The sequence below is a fragment of the Arachis stenosperma genome, chromosome 4 (assembly GCF_014773155.1).
Source record: "Arachis stenosperma cultivar V10309 chromosome 4, arast.V10309.gnm1.PFL2, whole genome shotgun sequence".
Classification (NCBI taxonomy): domain Eukaryota; kingdom Viridiplantae; phylum Streptophyta; class Magnoliopsida; order Fabales; family Fabaceae; genus Arachis; species Arachis stenosperma.
This window is the reverse complement of record NC_080380.1, coordinates 112,377,801-112,388,490: the sequence shown is the minus strand read 5'-3', so window position 1 is coordinate 112,388,490 and position 10,690 is coordinate 112,377,801.

Here is a 10,690-nt window from a genome sequence, read left to right as displayed (position 1 = left end):
GGCCACACTTACGACATAGGGTCAACAGAGTCTCGAGCCTCCACCTGGAGCACGTGGTGGCTAGCCACTGCTTTCTCCCAGGGATCTCGTGCCTCTGATAGTGGAAGTGCAAATCTCAATTATCAATAATTCAGCATAAACATGCATGAATTCTCATCCATGGATCAACATCCATATCAGCCATCCGGCTCACGGTTCAGTCCAGAACCAGCCAATATTTATATCATACACAGCCTTTCCGGCTCACGGTTAGATCCAAAACCAGCCATTTCATTAACAATTATAGCCTTTCGGCCCATGGCATAACAAGCACTTCCACCACCATCCTCCGCATCTCACATAATCATCTTGATCCTCATTGATCATTCATTTTTCCCTTGCTTCACTCGCAAGTTAACTCATTCACTAGCCCCTTTTTAATAGCTAGGCAGGTCATAATGATTTAAGACATAAATGGTGAGATCGGAGGCTTAGAAGTATGAGATTTGGTTTTAACACTCAAAAATCAACATTGGGATGAAAACAGGGCCACGCGTACGCGCACTCCACGCGCACGCGTGGATGGCCTCAAAAACTCATCGACGCGCAAGCGTCATGCACGCTAACGTGTGGATTAAAGATTTGCCAATCGACGCGCACGCGCCAACCACGCGTACGCGGGGGTGTTCTCGTGCCCCAGGCACAACACTGGCACAGTTCTGGCATAACTCTCTGGAAAATGGCTGGGCATTGGGTGCAGCACAATCGGCGCGCCCGCGCACATCACGCGCACGCGTGGATGGCGCTTTCTGGAAGATCGGCGCGTACGCGCCAGGTGCGCCCACGCGCAAGGGGTCATTTTGCTAAAAATTTTCTAAGTTAAAAGCTGCAGAATTCACAGATTTAAACCCCAATCTTCCAACGGACATAACTTCCTCATTTTAAATCGTTTTTCACCCGTTCTTTGAACGGCATGGATATCCCGGATCCAATTTCATTTCTAAACAGATTTGGTACAAAACGGAGATCCGTAGTCCAAGTTATGTCCCGCCAAAGTGTGCCCAAAAACCATATTTTCATACAAAACCACAAAGTGCCAATTTCAAAACAAGCCATTTCCAATTCTTTTCAAAACCAATCAAAACATGCCAAGTTCATCCCTTTTCTTTGAAATCAATCAAAATATATCAAATTCAACATCAAGTCTCCTCAACTCACACATTGACACATTACCACAATTTACCAAAATCACTATCTCATCATTTTACCCCACTTCACCCAAGTGGCTCAAACTCAAACACATTGACATATCATATACTATTCCTCATGCCAATTCTCAACAACACCAATTCCAATAAATTATTATTGTACACAATCAACATCATACTCACCAACAACATGGTTCAACCTATAATTCAACCATAACCAATCATCAAGCATATATCACAACATGCATATTTCTCATACATCATACCACCAAGGCATCAATAATCATCATCACATATATGACCACATCATATATCTCAATCATTCAACAACATCAACAATTCAATGCCTATCTTAGGGCCTCTAGCCTAAGTATTTCCTACCACATTACATATTAGATACGGGAAAACGAAACCATACCTTAGCCGATTTTCCCAAGCTCCACCGGAGCACTTCCAAACCACTTATCCACAAGCTCTCAAGGCCTCAACCCCTCCAAGAACAGATTTTTCACCACCAAACCCTTTCCAAGCTTTTCAAAGTCACCAATCAAGCTCCAATATCCACACATACACAACCTAAGCCACAACCATCATACCCATACACAACATCTCTAAACCCAAACATCATAGGACAACAAAATTACACTAGGGTTGAGAACCTTACCACACCCAAGGTCCAAGGAGACAAGATTAACCTTCTCCTTCAAGAGAGTTGGGTCCTATAACATCAAAGAACCCAAAATCTCAGCATTTTACCCATGAAACTCGAAAATAAGGGCTGGAATTTCGAACAGAAACACGTGGCTTACCTCAAGATTAATTGTATGGGTTTTGTAGAGCTCTCCGCGGTGAACACGTGGCCGTAAACGGAGCGGCAATCGAAGCTCTAGATCAAAAGTTATGGTGGTTTGAAGATCAAGCGAGAGGAAGAAGTTTGAGAGAGTGTTCTTCTCCCCCCTTCCTTCTAATTCAGCGTGTTTGTGTGTGTAATGAGGAGAGAGAGTGCTGAAAACTAGGGTTTTGGTTAAGTTATGTTGGGCCAAGGGCCCACTTTGGGTCCGGTTGGCCCGGTTTGGCCCGTTCGGTCCAATCTTGGTCCGAATTCTATAAAATTGGTACCAAAATTTTCGTCTCAATCTCCTCTATCACATATAGCCATAAAAATCACATTTTAGGCTTTCTAGAATAAATTCTCATTTATGGGTTAATTAGCCGTTAATTAACCGGGTTTTACATTCTACCCACCTAATTGGGAATTTTGCCCACAAAATTCAAATGCAATTACCTGAGAATAAATGCGGATAATCCGTTCGCATCTCCGACTCAAGTTCCCAAGTGTGTTCCTCAACACCGCCTCGACTCCAAGCCACTTTCACTAAAGAAACCTCTTTTCCACGCAACCGTTTGATACTAGTATCATCAATTCTGACTGGGGCCACTGGAAGTGTCAAATCTTCCCTTAACTGAACCGACTCAGGTTCTAACACATGGCTAGCATCAGGAGTGTACTTCCGAAGCTGCGACACGTGAAACACGTCGTGCAGATTCGAAAGATGAGGTGGTAGAGCCATCCGATACGCCAACGGTCCAATCCTCTCTAGGATCTGAAATGGACCAATGTATCGAGGATTCAACTTCTTTGCCTTAATCGCCCTACCTACTCCTGTAGTCGGAGTAACCTTAAGGAAAACATGGTCTCCTTCCTCAAATTCTAAGGGCTTTCGCCTTTGATCGGCGTAACTCTTTTGACGACTCTGCGCCGTAAGCATCCTATCACGGATTTTCTTGACTTGTTTAGTAGTCTCAGCTATCATTTCTGGCCCCAACAAGCTTTTCTCTCCAGCTTCATACCAATATAGCGGAGATTGACATTTCCTCCCATACAAGGCCTCATACGGAGCCATTCCGATGCTCGCATGATAACTATTATTGTATGCAAACTCCACCAATGGCATATACCGATCCCAACTCGCCGGTTGGTCCAAAACACAAGCTCTCAACATATCCTCTAGTGTTTGGATCGTCCTCTCAGATTGACCATCTGTTTGAGGATGGTAAGCCGTGCTCAAGCTTAATCGGGTTCCAAAAGCCTTCTGAAATGCACCCCAAAACCTTGAAGTGAAACGAGGATCTCTATCAGAGATTATAGTAGCAGGTACACCATGGAGTCTCACAATCTCCTTTATGTATAACCGTGCTAGCTCCTCAAGGGTGTAAGTCATCCGAATGGGCAAAAAGTGAGCTGACTTCGTCAGTCGGTCCACAATCACCCAAACAGCATCAAAACCAGCCCTAGTCCTTGGCAATCCCGACACAAAGTCCATTGCAATACTTTCCCACTTCCATTGTGGAATCTCTAAAGGTTGCAACATCCCGGAAGGTCTTTGATGTTCAATCTTTACCTTTTGACAAGTTAAGCCCTTTGATACATATTCCGCCACATCATTCTTCATACCCGGCCACCAAAACATCGCCTTTAAATCATGGTACATCTTAGTACTTCCCGGGTGAATGGAGAATCCACTTTTGTGTGCCTCCTTTAAAATATCTTGCCTCAAAGTGCCAACATCCGGCACAATGATCCTACCCTTGAATCTCCATAACCCATTTTTTTCTTCCGACACTCTCCATTGTTTTCCTTGCTCAATAGCCGGTAACACCTTCCATAACGCTTCATCATTTTGATGAGCCTTTAGGAGTTCGGACTTAAAGTCACTTGAGATTTCTAATCGGCTCAAACACAAAGTTCCGGATACTTCTTGAGCACCGATTTTCAGACTCTCGAATCCCTTGAGCAACTTCTCCTCTTGGAGCATCATCCAAGCCCCATATAACGACTTCCGACTTAACGCATCCGCCACTACGTTCGCCTTTCCCGGATGGTAATGCAACTCAAAGTCGTAGTCCTTCAACAATTCCATCCACCTCCTCTGTCTCATATTAAGCTCCTTCTGATCAAAGAGATACTTCAAGCTCTTATGATCAAAGAAAACTTGGAACTTAACCCCATAGAGATAATGCCTCCACACCTTCAAGGCAAACACAACCGCAGCGAGTTCCAAATCGTGTGTAGGGTAACTAACTTCATGAGGTCTCAACTGTCGTGAGGCATACGCCACCACATTATGGTGCTGCATCAGCACGCACCCTAGACCCTTCAATGAGGCATCACAATACACCTCAAATGGCTCATTTGGCTCGGGTAACACTAACACAGGTGCAGTAGTCAACCTTTTCTTCAATGTCTGAAAGCTCTCCTCGCACTCAGGAGTCCAAACAAACGGAGTGTCTTTGCGGGTTAACTTTGTCATTGGCAAAGCTATCTGTGAAAAGCCCCTGATAAACCTTCGGTAATAGCCAGCTAAACCCAGAAAACTCCTTATCTCTGTTACGGTAGTTGGTTATTTCCAATCCACCACAGCCTCCACCTTAGTTGGGTCTACGGCTATTCCCTTCTTACTCACCACGTGACCCAAAAACTTCACCTCACTCTTCCAAAACTCACACTTAGACAGTTTTGCATAAAGCTTCTTCTCCTTTAGAATCTGCAACACGGTCCTCAAGTGTTTCGCATGCTCTTCTTCAGTCTTGGAATAAATTAGTATGTCATTAATGAAGACAACAACGAATTTATCCAGAAACGGACGGAAAACTCTATTCATGTAATCCATGAATACCGCAGGAGCGTTCGTCAATCCAAAGGACATCACAGTGTACTCGTAATGACTATAACGAGTCCTGAAGCGGTCTTAGGGATATCCTCGCCCCTCACCCTTATCTGGTGATAACCGGATCGCAAATCAATCTTGGAGAAAACTCCAGCTCCTTGTAACTGATCCATGAGATCATCAATTCTCGGCAATGGGTACTTGTTCTTTATTGTAACCTTGTTTAGCTGCCTATAATCCACACAGAGCCGCATACTCCCATCCTTCTTCTTCACCAGTAACACTGGAGCACCCCACGGAGAAACACTTCGTCGTATAAAATTCTTTCCCAACAAATCCTCTAACTGAGACTTTAGCTCGTTCATCTCTAATGGTGACATCCTATAAGGAGCACTTGAGATTGGTCCCGTCCCGGGCACCAATTCAATAGCAAACTCAACCTCTCGGTTAGGTGGAAACACATCAATATCATCGGGAAACACTTTCGGAAACTCACACACAACCGGAATCTGCTCCAACCTTTGATCATCACCTGAAACGCCTGCGGTTAACAACATGATACCCTGACATTCGATTCCAGAACAGTTCACCATCATCGAATTCAAGTAATAATTATTCACCACGACCGGCCCTTCTGTATCTTCCGGCATAAAGTACACCGACTTTGTAGAACAATCAAGCAGAACATGGTTCTTAGATAACCAATCCAATCCCAAGATAAGATCAAGACCGATCATCGGTAAGCAGATTAAATTATGGACAAAATCACGCTGCTTGAACCTAAACGAAACTTTCGGGCATCCTAGCCTAGTTACCATGGCTTCGTGGGTAGCATTGTACACTCTTAGATCATAACCTAAGGTTACAATCTTCAAGCCTAACTCATGGGCTTTCTCAAATGCAATGAATGAATGTGATGCTCCCGAATCAAATAAAGCATTTAAAGTTTGACCAGCTATTTCACAGTTACCTCTAATGAGTGTCTCGGATCGCTCGGCACCTATAGCTGAAGTGGTGAACACTCGACCAGTCTGTTGTGCCTTTCCAGCACCTTGTTTCTGCCTTTCCGGACAACTTGCGGCTTTATGCCCCGCCTTTCCACAATTGTAGCACAAACCCCATCCGGCCTTGCATGGTGCTCCCGGATGGTGACTTCCACACCTAGTACAAGCTTGATCATTCTGAGGCTGCTTCCCAAACTTCTTCCCTTGGGAGTTGTTATTGTTGGGCCTCATGAAAGAGCTTCCCCTCTTGAAAGACGGACCTCTAGGTGCAAAGCTCTTCCCTCGGTTCTGTGGGAATGATCCTTTGTGACTCCCTTTCTCAGCGGTTGCCCTTCTCACACACTCTTCAGCAACCCTACACTTGTTCACCAATTCGGAGAAAGTCCTAATCTCCATTGGCCCTACTGAACTGAAGATATCACTCCGGAGTCCTCCTTCATACTTAACACACTTCCATTCCTCATATTCCACCGGAGTCCCTTGGCACATATGAGAGAACCTGAACAGCTCCTTAAACTTGTCAGTATACTCTGATATGGACATAGTACCCTGCTTCAGCTGTAACAATTCAAGTTCCTTAGCCGTCCTAGCAGAAGTCGGAAAGTACTTCTTATAGAACTCTTCTTGAAAGACATTCCAGGTGATATAGTCATCACCCTGCTGCAGAAGACGTCGGATGCCTTGCCACCAATGCGACGCTTCACCGGTGAGCATATAGGTGGCAAACTCGACACGCTGTCCTTCAGGTACCACTTGTGCTTGCAGTGCTCGCTCTATAGCCTGAAACCATGTATCAGCCTCAGTCGGGCTAGTAGTTCCCTTGAACTTAGGCGGATTAACCTTCAAAAAGTTTGCCAAGGTCATCGGACCCTGAACTCCACCTCCATCATTACCATGGTTGTTCATCTGTTGACCAAGAGCCTCAGCAGTGGCTTGCATAGCAGCAGCCATGTTCTCCAACGCAGCCATAAAGTTCACCGGGTCATTAGGGTTATTCTCCGGTGCACGAGCATTCGTACGACCTCTCGCACTACCTCTACCGCGTCCACGAGGCGCCATCTGGTTCCTATACACACCCAACAATCGATATTAAGTTGATCAGTCTCAATATCGGAAGTCTAGTGCTTCAAAGTCCCAAATGCATGCTCATGAATGTTTATGCCAATTATATCAAGCAGATATACTAATAGCACATAACACACATACAGAGAATGCACAGAAGCATAGTCAGTCCATCCCTCAGGCTCTACAGGAACGAACTGCTCTGATACCATAATGTAACACCCTACCATACAGAGTCTTATGCTTAAGTCATAATTCAGAGATGGCAAGGTATTACGACCTCTAATGATAAAAATTTAGTACGTATAGTAGTATGAATGATTGATTATAACTAGGAGCCTTTGTAGAAAAAGGGGTAAACAAAAAAATCGCAACTCAAAAGCGCAACACTCCGATCGATAACGTAACGAACAAGGGTAAACCAACGCGAGATTATATATATATACAAAGGAGTGTCAAAAATAGGAATATCAAGACTCAAGATCCGGCTGCGAAGATAACCGGTCCGAGCATAGCAATATATATACATATGATAAAATAAGGAAAACCCCAAAGGAAACCCAAAGGGACACAAATACATAAACCTATTCTCCAAAATCTCTCATAAGAGGAGTCATCACAGTTTGTATTATTTAATGGAGATAAAAGTATCTAAGCAAAACATATAAACTAAACAGAGTCCCCAAGAACAAGGAATCTTCGCAAATCTAGAAGTCTCCAGCATGCTTCAACGGGAAACCACACGTCCTGCATCTGAAAACCACAAAATCCGCATGGGTGAGAACCAGAGGTCCTCAGCAAGGTAACAGCTTCCACATATATAATACATAATAATAGAGGAAAGCCAAAGGCAATTCTATAACTTCCTCCAGATAATTCAAAGCTTATAAACAAGCTAAACCATATAAGGGCATCTGACTAAAGATTCTTCAGTCTAACTAATACTTTCCTTTCCAATTCCTTCAAACCTCCCAACCACCAGCAGGAGTATATTATAGCAAACATAGTTATATCAGACAAAGAATATACAAATAGGAGCAGTTAAGACATTTAGACAATTAGCAAGTAATATGCAGTCAAATAGGCAATCTCAAACAATTCACATAGTATGCATATGATGAATGCCTGTCCCTAGTGGCTGATGATATCATCTTGTCGGTTATAGAGCCAACCCGACAAGTCATGGTCGCTAACCATTGGACTGTCCCTCTGTCGCGCATCCCCAACTCGAGTTATACTCGTTATAAACTTGATCATAAACATGATCCATATCCATCACCCTCACTGGTGAATATTTCGGGGGCGAGCTCATCCGGGTCTTTCACAGTGACCGGCCACACTTACGACATAGGGTCAACAGAGTCTCGAGCCTCCACCTGGAGCATGTGGTGGCTAGCTACTGCTTTCTCCCTGGGATCTCGTGCCTCTGATAGTGGAAGTGCAAATCTCAATTATCAATAATTCAGCATAAACATGCATGAATTCTCATCCATGGATCAACATCCATATCAGCCATCCAGCTCACGGTTCAGTCCAGAACCAGCCAATATTCATATCATACACAGCCTTTCCGGCTCACGGTTAAATCCATAACCAGCCATTTCATTAACAATTATAGCCTTTCGGCCCATGGCATAACAAGCACTTCCACCACCATCCTCCGCATCTCACATAATCATCTTGATCCTCATTGATCATTCATTTTTCCCTTGCTTCACTCGCAAGTTAACTCATTCACTAGCCCCTTTTTAATAGCTAGGCAGGTCATAATGATTTAAGACATAAATGGTGAGATCGGAGGCTTAGAAGTATGAGATTTGGCTTTTAACACTCAAAAATCAACATTGGGATGAAAACAGGGCCACGCGTACGCGCACTCCACGCGCACGCGTGGATGGCCTCAAAAACTCATTGACGCGCAAGCGTCATGCACGCTAACGTGTGGATTAAAGATTTGCCAATCGACGCGCACGCGCCAACCACGCGTACGCGCGGGTGTTCTCGTGCCCCAGGCACAACACTGGCACAGTTTTGGCATAACTCTCTGGAAAATGGCTGGGCATTGGGTGCAGCACAATCGGCGCGCCCGCGCACATCACGCGCACGCGTGGATGGTGCTTTCTGGAAGATCGGCGCGTACGCGCCAGGTGCGCCCACGCGCAAGGGGTCATTTTGCTAAAAATTTTCTAAGTTAAAAGCTGCAGAATTCTCAGATTTAAACCCCAATCTTCCAACGGACATAACTTCCTCATTTTAAATCGTTTTTCACTCGTTCTTTGAACGGCATGGACATCCCGGATCCAATTTCATTTCTAAACAGATTTGGTACAAAACGGAGATCCGTAGTCCAAGTTATGTCCCGCCAAAGTGTGCCCAAAAACCATATTTTCATACAAAACCACAAAGTGCCAATTTCAAAACAAGCCATTTCCAACTCTTTTCAAAACCAATCAAAACATGCCAAGTTCATCCCTTTTCTTTGAAATCAATCAAAATATATCAAATTCAACATCAAGTCTCCTCAACTCACACATTGACACATTACCACAATTTACCAAAATCACTATCTCATCATTTTACCCCACTTCACCCAAGTGGCTCAAACTCAAACACATTGACATATCATATACTATTCCTCATGCCAATTCTCAACAACACCAATTCCAATAAATTATTATTGTACACAATCAACATCATACTCACCAACAACATGGTTCAACCCATAATTCAACCATAACCAATCATCAAGCATATATTATAACATGCATATTTCTCATACATCATACCACCAAGGCATCAATAATCATCATCACATATACGACCACATCATATATCTCAATCATTCAACAACATCAATAATTCAATACCTATCTTAGGGCCTCTAGCCTAAGTATTTCCTACCACATTACATATTAGATACGGGAAAACGAAACCATACCTTAGCCGATTTTCCCAAGCTCCACCGGAGCACTTCCAAACCACTTATCCACAAGCTCTCAAGGCCTCAACTCCTACAAGAACAGATTTTTCACCACCAAACCCTTTCCAAGCTTTTCAAAGTCACCAATCAAGCTCCAATATCCACACATACACAACCTAAGCCACAACCATCATACCCATACACAACATCTCAAAACCCAAACATCATAGGACAACAAAATTACACTAGGGTTGAGAACCTTACCACACCCAAGGTCCAAGGAGACAAGATTAACCTTCTCCTTCAAGAGAGTTGGGTCCTATAACATCAAAGAACCCAAAATCTCAACATTTTACCCATGAAACTCGAAAATAAGGGCTGGAATTTCGAACAAAAACACGTGGCTTACCTCAAGATTAATTGTATGGGTTTTGTAGAGCTCTCCGCGGTGAACGCGTGGCCGCAAACGGAGCGGCAATCGGAGCTCTAGATCAAAAGTTATGGTGGTTTGAAGATCAAGTGAGAGGAAGAAGTTTGAGAGAGTGTTCTTCTCCCCCCTTCCTTCTAATTCAGCGTGTTTATGTGTGTAATGAGGAGAGAGAGTGCTGAAAACTAGGGTTTTGGTTAAGTTATGTTGGGCCAAGGGCCCACTTTGGGTCCGGTTGGCCCGGTTTGGCCCGTTCGGTCCAATCTTGGTCCGAATTCTATAAAATTGGTACCAAAATTCTCGTCTCAATCTCCTCTATCACATATAGCCATAAAAATCACATTTTAGGCTTTCTAGAATAAATTCTCATTTATGGGTTAATTAGCCGTTAATTAACCGGGTTTTACAAAGTCAGTGTTCAA